General features: G+C 42.5%; 2 protein-coding genes across 7 annotated transcripts in view; one reads left to right on the top strand and one right to left on the bottom strand.

Annotated features, from left to right (window-relative positions):
- PLEKHB2 (pleckstrin homology domain containing B2) overlaps nt 1-2772 on the bottom strand; it is a 44522-nt gene extending 41750 nt beyond the window's left edge. Inside the window, exon 1 of one of the 3 annotated variants that reach the window (XM_086718291.1) lies at nt 2652-2772. The gene's annotated coding sequence lies outside the window, so the exon portion shown is untranslated. The remainder of the gene's footprint in view (nt 1-2651) is intronic. The other 2 variants (XM_086718290.1, XM_086718292.1) reach the window with 2 other exon arrangements.
- An 11718-nt stretch (nt 2773-14490) lies between these two features.
- The window catches only part of FAM168B (family with sequence similarity 168 member B), a 37098-nt gene continuing 33589 nt past the window's right edge, over nt 14491-17999 (top strand). For 2 of the 4 annotated variants that reach the window (XM_086718288.1, XM_025935215.2), the window contains exon 1: nt 14591-14724. The gene's annotated coding sequence lies outside the window, so the exon portion shown is untranslated. Of the gene's footprint in view, nt 14725-15015; nt 15038-17999 lie in introns of those variants that run through there. The other 2 variants (XM_086718286.1, XM_086718287.1) reach the window with 2 other exon arrangements.

Here is a 17999-nt window from a genome sequence, read left to right as displayed (position 1 = left end):
GATTTAGGGCTCAATGTCATGAACCATAAGGTCATAACCTCAGACAAAATCAAGAGTTGGATGACTGACTGAGACACCCAGATGCCCCGAAAAAAATTATTTTTCTTTTAAATTATAACCATTTTTTCTTAGGTTTATTTTACTTATTTTAAGAGAATGAGAGAGAGAGAGAACATAGGAGGGGCAAAGAAAGTAGGGGGGAGAGAGAGAGAATCCCAAGCAGGCTCCCACTGTCAATGTGGAGCCCAGGCTCGAACTCACAAACCACGAGATCATGACCTGAATGGAAATCAAGAGTCGGATGTTTAAACAACTGAGCCATCCAGCTGCCCCCCCCAAAAAGTTTTTAAATAACAATAATGTAAAGGCAACAAGAAGTCCCAAGTGTACCCTAAATACAGGGGACAAGAATTGGGTGAGCCATCATCACTCAGAGGTCAGTGTAGCGTTGGCACTACAACCACTGGCAGTAGCAACCACTTCTTAACAAGCCTAATACAAGTACTCATCAAAGGGCAGACAAACTAGACAGATAAGAAAGTTCAACTGTCTGTGCCCATGATCAAATTCAGAAGCAAATATACAACCAATAAAACATGACAGCCCACTTTTTGTAACATGTTTAATAGTTTATTTTACTATCTGCAGTTTTTTGTAGTTAGAGACACTAACCATTTTTAATTTCTTTACACATCTAGAAAAAAGAAAAAAGGCAGAGGTAAGGAGAAAGAAACCAAATATTCCTGTAGGGTGGCAAACTGGGAAGCATAGCATAGCTTCTAGGGAGAGTCAGGAAAAACTAGTATCTTCCAGAAGAATAGGACTATCACAACAAGAGTGGTATCTGTTCTTTCTATACCACTGATGCACACATTTCATAAATTCAGTCCTTGAGATTATTAGGAATTTTACTTATAAAATGTACTGACATCATTAAAAATATGCTAGTGAAGAACCTTTGTCAGATTCTGAGTTATTTTCTGCAGCCTCCCTTAGAAAGCATTTACTGAACACTACCTCATCTGCCAGGATGATCCTCCAACATATGTTGGATTTCTGCCCTCAGAGATCAGATCAGTATGCTGCTGGGGGGGGTGGGGGGGGAGGGGTGAAGAGGAGGAGTCAAGTAAAAAAAATCACTACCAGGAAGAGGAAACCCTAGACATTCTCGTTCCCATGTACAGGCTGGCCCTTAGATAACCTGGCTGCACAAGCACATATAGGCAAATATTTTGGTCATTGATTTGTTCAACAAATAAAGAGAGCCAAAGTAAACAGGCAGCTAAACAGTCCCAGCTCGGCCCTAATTCCCCTCGTGACTTCTGACAACTCACTTCCTGCACTGGCACTGGTTTCCTCAAAGACCAGGAGACCCTTTCCTCCCTTTAAATACAAGGGAACTGCCTCTGGCAGTGGCTTCACCCCGTCCTAATCAGAGGAGGTACTTAAAAAAAAAAAATTCTCAGGGACTTGGAGTCAATGGTGCTGGGAATTAATCACAGTGCTCTAGATTTTTTGGTAGTGTTGACAGTCGTACCTCATTCCCTCCACTTCCCTGAAAAAACGGGAACTTACTATTCGTTCATTTACAAAGCCTCTTCTATGTAATTTACTCTACATTTGAGATAAAAACAAAAAACTCTATGTCAACACTAAATAAACCCCCGCTGAGGTTCAGAGTTCCTGATCTGGATGAATGAAAGGATCAGATGTGGAAAAAGTACAACCAAGGCCCTAAGACTGCACAGCTTAGAGTAGGTGAAACGAAGAGGGGGCCGAGCGCACCCGCGAGTGCAGAGTTTCAATGCCGTTCTGGATTCCTTAAAGAGGGTGCGATCTCCGTGCCGGAGGGGAACGAAAAAGAGCCCAAGTCTCCTCGACCAGACAGCCGGCACTAGGACACCCGAGCTGGAGGAAAGACAGCGGGACGGGTGGGAGCACCTGCGGGGAGCGGAAAGGCAGCGAGCCGGCCGGGAGAAACTGCGGGAAGCGGAACGGCTGCGGGAGAGCTCGGGCGGGGCTGGGAGACTCTAGGGGAGGCTCTGGAGAGGCCAGCACCAGGGAGGGGAGAGGGCGCGGGCCGAGGGCAGTCCCTGCAGAGTGGCGCGGAGTTGGGCGGCTCCAGCCTGGTAGAAGCCGACGGTGTCAGCTCAGAGGGTCGCGGGATGGGCGGCTCTAGGAAAGGCTCTGGAGGGGCCGACACGGTGGAAGAGGAGGGCGCGCGCAAATGGACGGCTCTAGCAGAAGCTCTGGTGGGGCCGACACGAGCAACGGGAGAAAAGAATGTGGGCCGGGGGTCAACTCTGAGGGGCGCCGAGTGGGCGGCGCTAGAGGAGGCTCTGCTGGGACCTACGCCCGGGAGGGCGTCCTCTCGGAAGGGTGCGGTGCTGGGCGGCTCAAGGGGAAGCTCAGCAGGGACCGACGCTAGGGAAGGGGAGGGCGCGCAGAGCGGGGCAACTCTAGCAGAGGCTCTGCAAGGACCGACACTGGAGAGGGGCGGGACGCTAGCCGAGAGGGGGTCTTCTCGGAGGAGTACAGGGCTGAGCCCCAAGAGAGGCTCCAAAGGGACCAACTCCAGGGGATGGGGAGAAGAAGGGGCGCAGGCGGGTGGGTCCGGCTCAGGGTCGCCGGAACCAGACAGGGACATTTACCTGCGAACTATCGGGCCGCCGCCGCGGAGCACAGAAGCAGGGCGACAGAGCGCAAGGACGCCGCTGAGGCTCTCCGGCTGCAAATGCCCCACGCCTGCGTCCTGGCCGCCGTCCAACGTCACACCGCCGTGGCGCATGCGCCTGGCCGCGCGGGGCGTGCCTGGAATGGTCTTGGGGGCCACCGCGAAGCCTGGGTATTCGCGGGGAGGGGAGAGGAGGAGAGGGGAGGAGAGCCGAGGGGAGGGCAGGGGAAAGGAGAGCTGAAGAGGGAGGGGAGGGGGCTGGGACATCCTCAGTTCTGCTGGAGTGAAGGGAGGCTTACTTTTCAACTGAAAAGGAACTGTTTGCACCCTGATCTTGCATCTAAATATAACCCTCCAATAAAAAGAGCCATGGCTCCTTAGAGAAATGAGTGGCTCTAGAGGTGGGGCAGGAAAAGTACAACCTAGAGTCTGGAGCTTGATGTAGCGCCAGAAGTAAGGAATGCTCAAAAAATAAACCGTGGAGGCGTGTCATAAGATACAGAAGTCAACCTGAAAGAGCTCTCCATGGCCAAATCTGGAACAATTTGAGCAGCAAAATAAGTTATACATAATTGGATTATAACTTACAGTGTAAAACAAGCCCTTCTTTTGTAAATAAATGATTAAATAAATTAATGGGAAGAAAAGTTTTTTTTTTTTTTTTGTAGAGGAATTCTAATTAATCATCCTCCATTATGAGGGGCTATTAATCTCCACCCACCCACCCCTCAATCTGCATAATGACTTCCTCCCAAAGAGTAAAGTGTGAGAAGGGGGAAAAATAACTTTACAGTGGAAAAACCTGACAAACGCTACTCAACCATGTGATCAAGGTTGACATCAACAGTGGCAGTAAGTCATGTTGGTAATATTTAACCCTGACATGATGTAATGAGAATGTCACTTTTCCTGTGCTCTTCCACCCCAGTGGAATGAGAAAAACATCAGGCAAATCCCTATTGAGGGATGTTCCACAAAATACTTCACCAGTATGCCTCAAAACTATGAAGGTCGTTGAAAACAGGGAATGACTGAGAAACTGTCAGGTGCAGTGAGGGATCCTAGATGGAATTCTGGAACAGCAAAATTGACAGTGAAAAAATTGGAAATTCCAAATAAAGTCTTGACTTTAATAATAATTACTAGTGATTTTTAGTTTTGAGAATTGTGCCATGGTTATGTGAGATGTAAGCATCATGGGAAACTGAATATACTAATTTTTCTCTGCAAATTTAAAATCATTTCAAAATAAAAATTTTATTTAAAAACAAAGAAGGCAATGGAGGGGAAAAAGAAATGTTAGTTATCTTTACTGAGAAACTTTTATGGTGCTTTTAAGCCCCTGTGGGGCCTCTAGGGTCAGGGTTGGGACACTTCCTGGAAAGTGGCCTGAGGGAATCTTGGGCAACTCTACTCCTGAAAGGTAAGTACTGTGTAAACATTTATCAAGCTGTGCGCTTAAGATTTGTTTTCTTTTCTGTGATAAATAGCAAACACGTAACTGAGTTAATTTTTTTTTTTAAAGATCAAATTGATTTTATTCGAGGATTCATGAATAGGGCAGCATCCTACCTAGCAAATAGAAAGGAACTCCAATGAGCTGTAGAAAAGGAAAGGTTTTTAAAGGTGGAAAGAGGACAGAACAGGAAAATTGTTAGCAAAGAATGCATTGTTTCAGGCAAGGATGCCTTCCTAAGGGGATCTATCAAGCAGATTAACTCACTATGCTGACCAGGTAATTCCATATTGTAGGTTAAAGGTTACATTCCTGGGAGGTTGAAACTACACTTAGGTATTAAGTCTTGGTTTGGTAGTGTGGAATTTGGCACAAGTGACTCCCTTTGGGGACTGCTCTCTCATTTTTAACATCTGCATGTAAACTCTTTCTCTCACGCACACGTGCGCGCGCGCACACACACACATTTTTTAAATTTTAAAAATTGGAGGAAAGGCCTGTAGTTAATGGGCTTCAAAACTCCAAACTGAGATGGCAAGAGCTCCTGTCTTAACCTCGCTTCTCTCTGGGAAAAGAAATTCAGGGTGGGGAGTCCTGTGATGCTTTCCAATCTAATGTTTTGTAAAATAGTGTGACTTAGTCAACAAAGAGTTCAGAGATTGGAGTCTTCTAGAATTCTTCCTGGTCCCCACTACCCAAGAATAAGTCTGAGCAAATTACCTGACATCACTGAAGTTCCTGACCATCTCTCAGTAAAGTGATAAGGCTAGCCCTATCTTCTGTGTTAATCTTAGGTATCTTTCAAGGCTTGGAGTTGAAATGTCCCAAAATACACAAGCATTTTGTCTTTGAGCAATGGGGCTGTGGATGACTTATTTCTTCATACTTTTCTGTATTTTCCAAATTTTCTTCAATTAATCACTTGACTTTAAATCACTGAGACAACAGGAAAAAGGTAATAATTGAATCCAATTTGGTTTAAGTGGATGTTCCAGGAGCTGGAGCAGGAAGTGTCTCCTAGTAAGTTTTCTGGTTTAGTAAAATTGGCTTTCTTTCTTTCTTTCTTTCTTTCTTTCTTTCTTTCTTTCTTTCTTTCTTTCTTTCTTTCTTTCTTTCTTTCTTTCTTTTCTTTCTTTCTTTCTTTCTTTCCTTCTTTAATTTTCCAATCTCTTTAATCTGAATTCAGGTCAAAACAGTCTCTTATGCTATTAATACACTATTCCACCATACATAGCAGAGCTCACAAGCACTCACCATCACCATGTTTTGTGCATGGTTACAAACACTTTATTCAATAAAGGTGAATTGAAAAATCACAGTGTGCCAGTCACTGGTGATACGAACAGCAACTTACAGATCCTAATCAGCCTGGACTACTGGGACTCCATAAGTGGAAGCAGGAGGTAAATGAAAGTCTCCTCTGGAGTGTCCTGACATGCTCTCAAATCACCTAAGTCATTTTGACACCAGCATGCCCAACTTGCTGCCACTAGGCCTGGTGCTGCATTTGATCTGAGGATGGTTGCAGGGCACTCTCACGAGGAGCAGTGCTCAGTAAAATTGGTTTTCTGTCCAAGTTTACTGACAAGAAAGTATAGGAGGAAAAAGGCCAACTGTGGAGGTAAGAATACCTGCTTTCCAGCCCCATATCTGCCAATACTGAATATGTGTCCTCCGGTCCAGAACTGAAAGAGGGCTTCAAGGAACCACGCTAGGACTCCATATTCATTGGTCGCCTTGCTCCATGGCTCCATAGAATTTGTGGTCCCCAACTTGGTCAAACCAAATTATGTGCTCCCTTTTTTGCCCTGTTTACTAGTACTAAAATTGAAAAAAGAAAATGTTAAGTCTTTTGTGGTTAGAAAAGAAAATCTAAATAGGAAATGCGGATGCCTGGCTGGTTCAGTTGAAAGAGCATGGGACTATTAGTTTCAGGGTCATGAGTTCAAGCCTCAGAGATTGGGTGTAGAGATTACCAAAATACATACATACGTAAGTACATAAACTTCAATAAAATAAATAAGACATGAAGTAATATGTCATGTCTCTCCATGCCACATCCCACTTTATTTGGAATGGAAATCTTCTAGTGAAAACAGACTTGACTTTTGGGTCAAGCTAAAGTGAAGTCCAGCCCAGGACTAGGAAGCTCTTTCACTCAGCTTGCTATACCTTTGCTCTACCTAGACAGAAATTCTGAAACGGTCTCTATTGGGTAGGAAACAAAGAGTTTTTGCATACTTAAATTTGACTTTATTTTGCCCTCAACATCTACTGAAAAGCCTTAGTTTTCTTCAGACAGTTGAGCCACTTCTTTTGGGTTTTTGCCCACTATAAACATGAAACTGTCCATGCACACGAGAATGGGAAAGAGAGCTGTTACTGTCCCTGTTCATAGGCTATTTCTCACCACCTTTCCCTCTCCCTCCTCACACCTGCTCTGCCTATTTAAACCATTTACATTAAAGTGAGTCCCTCTCCTCCCTCATTCACCACGGCCTCTATTACTACTTCAGTTTGCTGTGTTGCTTGTTAAACACCTAATATCTATTTCATAGAAGTCTAAAGAGGGAATAGAAGACCAAAGTGTGTTTTTGGTCTGCCATCTTGAGTGAGAAGCTTCGGACCCTAACTGCTTTCTACATGCTCAACTGTCTGTAAATATCTGGTCAACCAATAGTATCCTTAAGTTGTTTTCCAGGACTATTCAGGATTCCTTCTTTTAAAAATACCTTTTCTTGGGGCACCTGGGTGGCCCAGTAGGTTGGATGTCTGACTTCAGCTAGGTTATGACCTCATGTTTCTGAGTTCAACCCGCATCGGGCTCTGTGCTGACAGCTCTGAGCCCTGAGCCTGCTTTAGATTCTGTGTCTCCCTCTCTCTTTGCCCTCCCCCACTCACATTTTTTTCTCTCTCTCTCTCTCAAAAATAAACATTAAAAAAATAATAAAAATAAAAAATAAAATAAAATAAAAATAACTTTTATAGCCTGGCTGGCTCAGTTGGTAAAGCATACAACTCTTGATTTCAGGGTCCTGAGTTCAAAGCCCATGGTAGGCATGGAGACTACTTAAAGTAATAATAAAATTATTAATAAAAAACAAAATAAATAATAATAATAATACATTAAAAACACATTTTCTTTTACCTTAACAGGGTTTGGAAGGGAAGAGTAGATCCCTATGTTTAATCCAATATGCTGAACCAAAACAGTTTTGCACTCTTAAAAACTTTGCCTCCAGCTAGATAGTAAAGGGGAAAAAGTGCTGTTCTCCTATTAACTCCTCAAGTTTTATCAGAAGGAACTCAAACGGATTGACATGAAAAACCCTAAGACTCCAGTATAAAAACAGGCAAAAAATTATGAGTAAATCATTCACACAAATGAATTGTGTAAATGAAGCTTGCCTGTGATCTAACAAATGCAAATTAAAACAAGTGGTTTTTGGGGCGCCTAGGTGGCGCAGTCGGTTAAGCGTCCGACTTCAGCCAGGTCACGATCTCGCAGTCCGTGAGTTCGAGCCCCCGCATCAGGCTCTGGGCTGATGGCTCAGAGCCTGGAGCCTGTTTCCGATTCTGTGTCTCCCTCTCTCTCTGCCCCTCCCCCGTTCATGCTCTGTCTCTCTCTGTCCCAAAAATAAATAAACGTTGAAGAAAATTCTGTAAAAAAATACAAAAAAAAAAAACAAGTGGTTTTTCAGTGATCAAATTTTAAAAGGTTTTTAATGAAATGTTAAATACAAGGATTTGATGAGACAGTGAGTGGCATACAGTGCTTGTGCAACTATAGATTGGTGTAACCCTTCCAGAGTTAAATTTGATATAAGATTTAACATAGAAGTGTAGCATAGTTCGTACTCTTTAAGCCAGTAATTGTTTAGGGCAATGATCCCATAATAAACAGACTCTGGTCAAAAATTATTTACAAGGATTATATCAGGTGCATAAGAAATAGAAGTTAAAACAATTGTGAGATGACATTACACATTCAGCTTATTGGCAAACATTTTAAAGTTTTATACTAAATGTGACAAATATGTGAAGCTATCAGAGCTTGTATCTTACTACGGATGGTGTAGCTTATTACAAACCTTTAGAGAGCAATTTGGCACTATCTAGTCAGTTTTAAGATGCTGGTAACCTGTGAACAAATAATTGTGCTTCTCGGTAAATACCGTAGAGTAGTATTTTCCAACTTTTTGACTATCGCCTACATAATGAATTTACTTCATAACCTAGTACATAATATATGTAAAAACATATATATGAAAAATGAGTGATGGGCATTGAGGAGGGCACTTTTGGGGATGAGCACTGGGTGTTGTATGTAAGCAATGAACCACGGGAATCTACTCTTGAAGCCAAGAGCACACTGTTTACACTGTATGTTGGCCAACTTGACAATAAATTATACTAAAAAAACATACATATGAAGAGTTACAAAGTAATACTTAACCATACTCTTGTGCTAGGCACTCTTTTATTTTGTTATTTTCCAGTCTAGTTCACTCTAAAATGCAGGCAATAAATGACTAGATTGATTTCACAATGTGGGACTGATATTGGGTTGCTGTTCAAGAGAGAGCTGCTCTGATTATGTACTGCTGTGTACCAACTCACCCCAAAATTTAATGCTTTAAAACAGCAATTTATTGTTACGGTGTCTCATAACCTAGACTGACATTTCCCTTTATATTAAACAGTAAGATTTGAGTGAAAAAACCTTATTGGAACTTCGGTTGCTTGTCAATGACATGAGTGACTTCTTTCCCAAGTAGGATAGTAGTTTTTGGATATTAGAAAAATATTTCCTAAATTTTTTGTGCTATTCATAAAGGGAAAGCTATAGACATTATCCCCTTTGAAGTTTAATCTACATTAATATTTTCTCCATCTTATTCTTTTTTTTTTAATTTTTCTAACGTTTATTTATTTTTGAGAGAGACAGTGACAGAGTGTGAGTCGGGGAGGAGCAGAGAGAAAGGGAGACAGAATCTGGAGCAGCCACCAGGCTCTGAGCAAGCTGTCAGCACAGAGCCTGACACAGGGCTTGAACTCACAAACTGCGAGATCATGACCTGTGCCAAAGTAGGACACTTAACCAACTGAGCCACCCAGGCACCCCTCCATCATATTCTTAAGTTTACAAAATTGGCAAGCAATAAATTAAGCCTTGTTTAGTATTATTGGACAAGTTGCATGACGTAGATAGTCCTACCATGGTCAGAGTTCAGGCTACAATGTGACCTCATGGATGGGAGGCAGGAAAGGAAGCTCTTGCAGCTTAGTGTTATAGAGCATTTCCGCCAGGCAGGTCCAATAGCCCCAAAGAGCCTCAAAGAGCCTTAGGGCACAGGCAACAGTAAAACACAATAACTAGGAAGGGATAAGTTTTTGCATCTTTTGTTTTTAACAAATTTCTATAACCTAATCTTGATAATTGTGCTTGCCAAGTGTCTTGCCAAATTCCTGAAAATGTATCCTTTGGCTTTCAGGAGCTAGTTCAAACCATTGTAAGCAGGCCCCAGGCACCCTACTGAATTGGTTCAGCTGTTCTCCTGATGACAGATGTGTGGACTTCTTTCAATTTTTGGCTATTATCAATAAAACTGCTATGAACATTTTTGTACAATTCTTTTGAATGGATGTATGTTTTCATTTCTTTTTGGCAGATACCTACAATTTATTAGGCGATAGGACAGGTGTATGATTAGTTTTTTAAGAAACAAGACTTTTTCCTAAAATGATTATACCATTTTACACTCCTGCAAATTTATGAGATTTTATTTATTTATGATTTAATTTTAGAGTATGTAATACATTCATATATTTCAAAGGAAAAACAAACCTTGAAAATTATTCATCTCTTCCCTGTCTTCCATTTGCTCAGGGTCCACTCTGTCCGTAGCCTCATTACAGTAAATCACTGCTGTTAGTTTCTTGGATTTTAGAAATTATGTCTGTCTTCATACACAAGTAAATACATAGTTTCATTTCCCCTTTTTACATGATGTTCTTTAACAGTTAAAGAACATCATGATGTTCTTTAACACAGTTGAATAGGGCTACTGTAACAAATACCACACAAAAAAACAGCTTAAATGACAAAAATTTATGTTCTCCCAGGTCTGGAGGCTGGAAGTCCAAGATCATGGTGCTAGTAGGGTTAGATTCTCCTGAGGCCTCTCTCCTTGGCCTGTAGATGACCCCTTCACACTGTGTCCTCACATGGCTGTCCATACATCTGTGTTGTCTGTATCCTAATCTCCTCTTCTTATAAAGACATCAATCAGATTGGATTAGGGCCCACCCCACTGACCTCATTTTAACCTGACTATTTCTTTAAAGGCCCTATCTGCAAATGCAGATTCTGAGGTACTGGGGGTTAGGGCTTCTGCATATGAATTAGGGGTGGGGGAACACAACTCAGCCTGTGAAACAGTTCCATCCTTTGCCTTGTTTATTTAACAATCTACCTTGATGGTATCTCCATTTCAGTTTATAGAAAGGTTGCTCATTTCTTTTTTGAGTTATAGAGTAATTTATTGTATAGATGAACCAGCCAATCAGTCCCCTATTGATGGACACTAGGGTTGTTTCCAATATTTTGCTACTCTAAAAAATACTGCAATGTATGAACTTGCGCCTATTTCATTTTACACCAGCAAGCATCTCTATAGACAGATTCCCAGAAGTAGAATTGTTGAGTCAAATATTTTGTGTATACTTGTCATAATACATCAAGTGGTCCCTTCTACACTCTAGCAATGTGCCTGCTTCCCCACAGCCACATTCATAAGGTGTACTGTCAATTTTTTGGATGCTTGCCAATCAAATGGGGGAAAATGCTATCTCAAAGAAATTTAACTTGCATTCTTCTCTTGAGTGAGGTTGGATTTTTTTCATGTGATTAAGAGCCATTTACTTTCTTTTCTGTGAACTCCCCTCATTGTTTTTTTATTGAATTGTAGGATTTTTTTTCTTATTAACTTCTGAAAGTTCTCTATGCTAGGGAGATTAACCCTTTGTCTATCATATGTGTTGGAACTATTTATTCCTTGTTAATCATCTGTCTTTTGACTATGTTCATGGCACTTTTTGCCAAACCAAAGTTTTTCATAATGTGGCTTTTGGATTTTGAACAGGAGTTAGAATGGCCTTATTTACTCTAAGATTAAAAAGGATTTTTTCCCATGTTTTCTTCTTGTTCTTCTTATACATTCATATCTTTCTTCATTTGGATTTAATTCTAGTATAGTGTAAGGTATGGACCCAATTTTATGTTTTTTCAGATGGCTATATTTTTGTCCAAATGCCATTTATTGAATAATTGATCTTCATACCTGGTGGCTTCCCAAAATTATTTGGGTGTATTTCTGGGTTTAACATTATATATATCATTAGTCTGTGTATTCGTATTTCAGTGACACACTGCTTTATTGAGGCTTTTATTTAAAAAAATTTTTTTAAAACTCATGACCCCAAGAGTCAGATGCACTACTGACTGAGACAGGCAGGTGCCCCTTTAATGAGGCTTTTAAATATGTTTTCTTATTTGGTAGGTCTAGTTGCCAGCTCCCTCCCTATTACTCTTTATTTTCAAAGTTTTCCTGGCAGATTCTTTCTTTTAATTCTTCTTGATTATTTCCTAGAGGCAAATTAGAATCACTTCATCTAGTTAAAAATAATTATTGGCGTTTTATAGGAATTGCATTTAAATTTGTAAATTAACTTAGGGAGCATTGACATCTCTTTGATGTTAAATCCACTTTTCCAAGAATATGTTTTTCTCCACATGTTTAAGTGTTCTTTTGTGCCATTCAGGGATTATTCAAAGTTTTATTCACATCAATCTTGTGCAATTCTTTTTTTTTTTTAACGTTTATTTTTGAGACAGAGAGAGACAGAGCATGAACGGGGGAGGGGCAGAGAGAGAGGGAGACACAGAATCGGAAACAGGCTCCAGGCTCTGAGCCATCAGCCCAGAGCCCGACGCGGGGCTCGAACTCACGGACTGCGAGATCGTGACCTGAGCTGAAGTCGGACGCTTAACCGACTGCGCCACCCAGGCGCCCCAATCTTGTGCAATTCTTATGAAAGTTTATTGCTAGGTATTATGTCACTTTATTTATTGATGAATGTATGTATGTATGTATGTATGTATGTATTTATTTATCTATCCTGTAAGTATCCTTGTATACTATTGATCTTTTATACCATTTCATTATATTTTCTAATTGGTTGTTATTTAGATACATGATAGCTATATATTTTTTTCATTTTGATTATTGGTTTTTGCTGAATGCTCTTATTGTTTGTATAGTTTTTCAGACAATCCCACCTGCTTTTGACTTCATGTGTAAGTGAGAAGTAAAATTCTGTTGTGTGAAGACACTTAGGTTTTGGTCTTGGAGCATTTCCTAGTTATCCTGACAGAAACCGGTAATTTAAAAAGAAAGAAAGAAAGAAAAGGGGGCACTTGGGTGGCTCAGTCGGTTAAGCATCTGACTTTAGCTCAGGTCAGGATCTCATTGGTTTGTGAGTTTGAACTTCGGGCCCTCTGCTGTTAGCAGGGAAACCGCTTTGGATCCTCTGTCCCATTCTCTCTCACAAAACAAGGAAATAAAACTTAAGAAAAAAAAAAAGAACAATGAAAAAACAAAGAAAGAAAAGATGCTCAACACACAAATATATTAGGGCAAAATTCTGTGGGGGCAGTGGAAGGAGAAAAAGGAGCAATTAAACTTTTAGTTATAGAATTTACTCATGTCTTTTTTAAATGGAAAAAAATGCGAATTGAATCACCATAGTGTTTATATTCTCATGGATGTTTTAAAAAGTAACATTGTTTTTTTACAACTGTCAACATTTACAGCTTGCCAGGAATCATCTCCTTTGAGACTACTTTAATCTGTACCCAGAACTCTTAACAGATATGCTAGGTAGAGTCTTTAGGAACTGTATATAGTGAGTGTCCCTCCAGATCCGGTTGTTACCTGCACAGTCAGCAAGATAAACTGCTGGTTTCTTTCTGTTGAGTACAGGCCCACAGGATTGTCCAACTCTCTTCAGACCCTTACAAGAGACCCATCTCAGCCTGCATCTCAGGATTCCTCCACCTTTCTCCACAGCCGACTCACGGACCCTCAGTTCAGGCTAGGACCTTGTAGGTTCTGTTAATGTCGTGCAAGTAGCTAGAGGTGTTCTGGGAAAACTAAAACTCAGAACTCCCCCTTTATTATTTTTTTTTTAATTTTTTTTTTCAACGTTTATTTATTTTTGGGACAGAGAGAGACAGAGCATGAACGGGGGAGGGGCAGAGAGAGAGGGAGACACAGAATCGGAAACAGGCTCCAGGCTCCGAGCCATCTGCCCAGAGCCCGACGCGGGGCTCGAACTCACGGACCGCAAGATCGTGACCTGGCTGAAGTCGGACGCTTAACCGACTGCGCCACCCAGGCGCCCCCAGAACCCCCTTTAAAAGCAAGCGCTTTGACGCCAGATGTTGGGGTTTGAATCCTTAGTGGGCTTTCTAATAGCGTGTTCTTGAAAGCTTGTCAGCCGCTTTGTGTCTTAATTCCCTCAATTGTAAAATGATTTATCACAAATATTAAATGACTTAAGGAATGCAGAGCACTGGAAACAATGATTAGCAGAGTGAATGCAGTCAGTGCCTATGCCCGCAGCCTCTACGTGGTGCCCCAGCGTCGCTGGGACGTGCTTTGTTGCGACGGTCCTTAGGGTGTTCAAGGCCGGGCTCCCATGCCGCTCTGTGGGATAGCACTTCACCTGCACGCCACCACACCAGCCCTGGCTGGGGGTGCTGAGTGAGCCTTCTACTCAGTTGCCACCATTGGGCATCACAGCCAGGACCAGGTCACACACCACCACTGCACCTTTGCCTTCTGCATTTACACACAGGTTCCTGCAGTACAGTGGCAGGATCGTACGTATTTTAAAAATACGAAATGAAATGCATTTTTTCTAAGAAATCAGTACAATTCTGTAATTATGTTCCAATACGTTCTTTCCATATTGCATTAGAAAGGCAAAAATGGCGCGAGGAAAAAGTCCATAGTAAGCACCTATTCCTTAAGGTCAACACAGACGTCCCCACGGGCGCCACTAGCTGCTCGGGCTTCTCGCCTTACAAGCTCCGCACGACTGACCCTGGGGTAGCCCAGCCAGGGGTCGCACCACGCGGTGCTCCCCGCAGATTCCATCCGGGCGTCTCTCAGACGCCGGCGGGAGCGAGCACGCCGCCACCCCAGTCTGGACGGAGCCATACAGTCACGTGCCCGGCGCGTCCCCGCCGCGGCGCGCTCCAGGCGGAAGTGAGGTCGGTGGCTCGGTGGCTGCGCAGCGTCGGCGGGGAGCGCGGGCTGCGGAGAGGCGGGCCGGGCGGAGCGGAGCGACTGGAAGCGCGGGCCGGGGAGGCGGCGGCGGCGGAGACGGGGGCCTCGCGGCTCAGCCCCCGCATCAGAACAGGTCTCCGCGGCGCTCGCCCTTCGCCGAGCCCTACCGCCGAGCCCGCCCCGGGCCGGCGTGCGCTGGTCATCAAGGCCCAGGCTGCCGCTGCCGCTGCCGCGGCGCGGTGAGTGCGGGCGGGCGCCCCCGGGCGGGGGCGGGGCGGGACGCTGCGCCCTGTCTGGCCCGGGGCTGAGCGCGGGCCCGGGCGGCGGGCTCGGGCGGCGGCGCTGCCGGCCGGAAGTGCGGCGCTTTGTGCGGCCGGCCTGGGGCGGCGCCAAGGTCGGGCCAGCGGCTTAGGGTCGCTTGGTGCCCGGGCGGGGGGACGGCCTGGTGGCACCCGCGGCGGTAACCCAGGCTGTGCTTTGTCCGGTGGGACAGACCGGGCCTCTGGGGGCCCCGAGGGAGGAGGAACTGGGCGCGGACTGGCGCGCGGGCAGGTGCGGTGTGGGTGGTGGGGGGCTGCTGCCCAGGTGGCCGGTGAGAGGTGGAGTCCATGCACAAGAATGTTCGCTGGGTCTTTTTAAGGTCCGACTTAGATCAGGTCAGGAAAACGTATGAAAAATGGGGAGGCAGCAGGGTGTTGTTTTCTCTAACTTAGATTTGGGATTCTTGTGGTTGCAGTCATTTCGAATGTGTAAACTAGTCACCTTGTCTACCTACAAAGTAAAAATGATTCTATGTGCCTGGCAGAAGCTTAGTGTTCGCCCTCCAGCTTGAAAGGCTTTTTAATTTCAGAAAGGACGTTTTGTCGCCCAGTCTGGGTTAACTTTAAAGAGGTGAATCTTTGCAGCATGTCCACAAACGTTATTTTTCTTTTACAGCGTACTCAAGTGTGCGTCTTAATGGGTCGTATGAGTTAATGTTTTATTAAAGTCGTACATGAAAATATTCGGGAGTGTTTGTGGCATGCAAGAAAAAATTATAAGTGAAAAGGTTTGTCTCATTTCCACATTTAAAATTTTCAAGCCATCGTGTAATTGAGATTATTTTCTCAAATACGTAAAAAAGTTTGAAAGTATTTGCTGTGAGCAGTAAAAGGGATCCATTTTACAACTTTGGTGAGTAAGTAATGGATTATTTTTGCTTTGACAGCCAATTGGACAATTTAAAGCTCTTTTTCCTAATGCTGAAGCTACTGTAGTACACGCTGTGAAGATTTCCCTTTATAAACTTTATAACTTTATAAAGTGGGCTTGCTTTGGTGGGAGGGTTTGTATGTTACTAATGTTTAGTTGTGTTTGTGACTAAATGGAAGCTAAGATTTGATAGAGGTCCCCGCAGGCTTTAAGAGTTGAAGACAGAGCCAGCTGCCTGTGCCTTCTGATGGGTGTCCTTGAGGAGCAATTGCTAAAAGTGTTGAGCAGGTAGCATCCGCTCTTCCTGGCTCCTACCTTTGGAAATAGTGGAAAGATTGGGTTCTGCGTGTGAGGCGAGTGCCTGCAACTCAGGAGGAAGCACCATCTGTTGCTGTAGCTCTTACTGCCCCTGCCCTCTTACCAGGCCGTGATAAATTTGTTAGGATTTTTAGTTACTGTTCTACTCTACACCTGCCTTTCAACTCATTTCTACTTTATGGTTAGAATTGTAATGCCAAAATTGTTGGATTTTCAAACATTGAGAAAATTAGTAGTAGAGGTAGAGGATTAGAATTGGAAAATAAGAACTTAAGTGCGTTGTAAAAATATTTTAATTTTTTGTATGTTCTGTAGTTTAAAGGGAAATTTTATTTCTCACATAAACAGCTTCTTTTTCTAGATCAGTTGAGAGCACTTTTAAAACAACAGAACACTAACCTAAAAGAGTAATAGTTATTTTTCTGATATCTGTGTTCCACTCTACGTATATGCCTTTGAAGTCTTTCCACTCCTGTGTAGAAATACATGAATTTCTTCCAATTTCTACCTCAGTAGTGAAAGTAGAGTTTGAGGGAGTTGAGAACTTTCTCCTCTTTAAAAAAAAAAAAAAGTTTTAAGAGAGAACGAGTGTGCACACTTAAAATTTTTTTATATTTGATTAGTGGATATGAAAGCTAAACCCACTGGCCAATCTTAACATCATCACCACAAGTCAAACTATTTAACACTACGTGCATCCTCATGTGATAGAAGTACTCTGCATCACCTAAGGGTACTGCTACAAAAAAAATTACAGTCTGCATCAATAGATTCTATACATCCAACTTCCAGTTTACAGACAAATTGGAGGAATAGGGTGGGCAACACCATGAAGCAATCAGACAAACCCAAAAGTTGGGGCATTCTAGAGGACATTTTTATAACTGTAAAATCTTTTTACAGTTTTTTTCAATATAAATCAAAATCCAAACAAAATCCACTAATGACTTTTATGTGTAAATCTATTTTAATCTAGAACTGCCCTCCCCACCCCTCTACCTTTTTCCAGACCTTTGACTTACTGAAGAAATTGGGTCATTTGATTTTTAAAATGCCCCCTTTTGGTTTGTTAGTGTTAAATAGTTTGTCTTGTGATGATGATGTTAAGATTGGCCAGTGGGTTCGGCTTTCATATCCACTAATCAGTAAACAGAAGTTTTCAACAATTGTGAGTTATATATTTTTTAAGTTTATTTATTTTGAGAGAGAGAGAGAGAGCATGGGCGAGCAGGAGTGGAGCAGAGAGAGATGGAGGAGAGAATCCTGGCAGAGCCTGGTGCCAGGCTCAATCTCACAAAGTGTGAGATCATGAACTGAGCCAAAAGCAAGGAAGGATCACGTGCTCAGCCGACTGAGCCAACCAGGTGCCCCTAAATTCTGAGTTATATTTTAAGTAAACATTTCAACTTCATATATATATGAAAAAATATATATACATATATACATATACATATACATATACATATACATATACATATACATATACATATACATATACATATATTTAAAGTAAGCTCTGTGCCGAATATGAGGCTTAAACTCACAACCTAGAGATCAAGAGTCCATGCTCGACTGACTGAGCCAGCCGGGCACCCCTCAATCTCACATTTATTGCTGTGAAAAGTTATATTTTCTATTAGTTGTTTTATTCAAGAACATTCAGAAGATACATATAAGATACCTGTGTGCCAAGCATTGATGAAATGCAAGGAGACAGAGCTGAGAAAATTATTTTCCCTGTCCTTGAGCCTCAGAATCTTGGGGAAGTCTCATTATTTGAAAAGTAACCTAAGAATCTTTTTGACATTAGTTCACGGACTTTGTCTTTATATTATTCAGGCCTTTTTATTGAATAGGAGAGGGAACTGCAACCTTTTTTTTTTTATCAGTCTCGTTATATTTTCTTAACCTGTAATTTTTAATTCATTAAAGACTTTCAATCACTCTAGGAAACATTATTAGCCTCTGGGGAAGTAAAAGTGCTTTCAGGAAGTGTAACTTTTGA

The sequence above is a fragment of the Puma concolor genome, chromosome C1, assembly GCF_028749965.1.
Source record: "Puma concolor isolate L17-30 chromosome C1, mPumCon1.1.hap2, whole genome shotgun sequence".
Classification (NCBI taxonomy): Eukaryota; Metazoa; Chordata; class Mammalia; order Carnivora; family Felidae; genus Puma; species Puma concolor.
The sequence above is the reverse complement of the archived record's forward strand: the minus strand, read 5'-3'. Positions and strand labels throughout refer to the sequence as shown.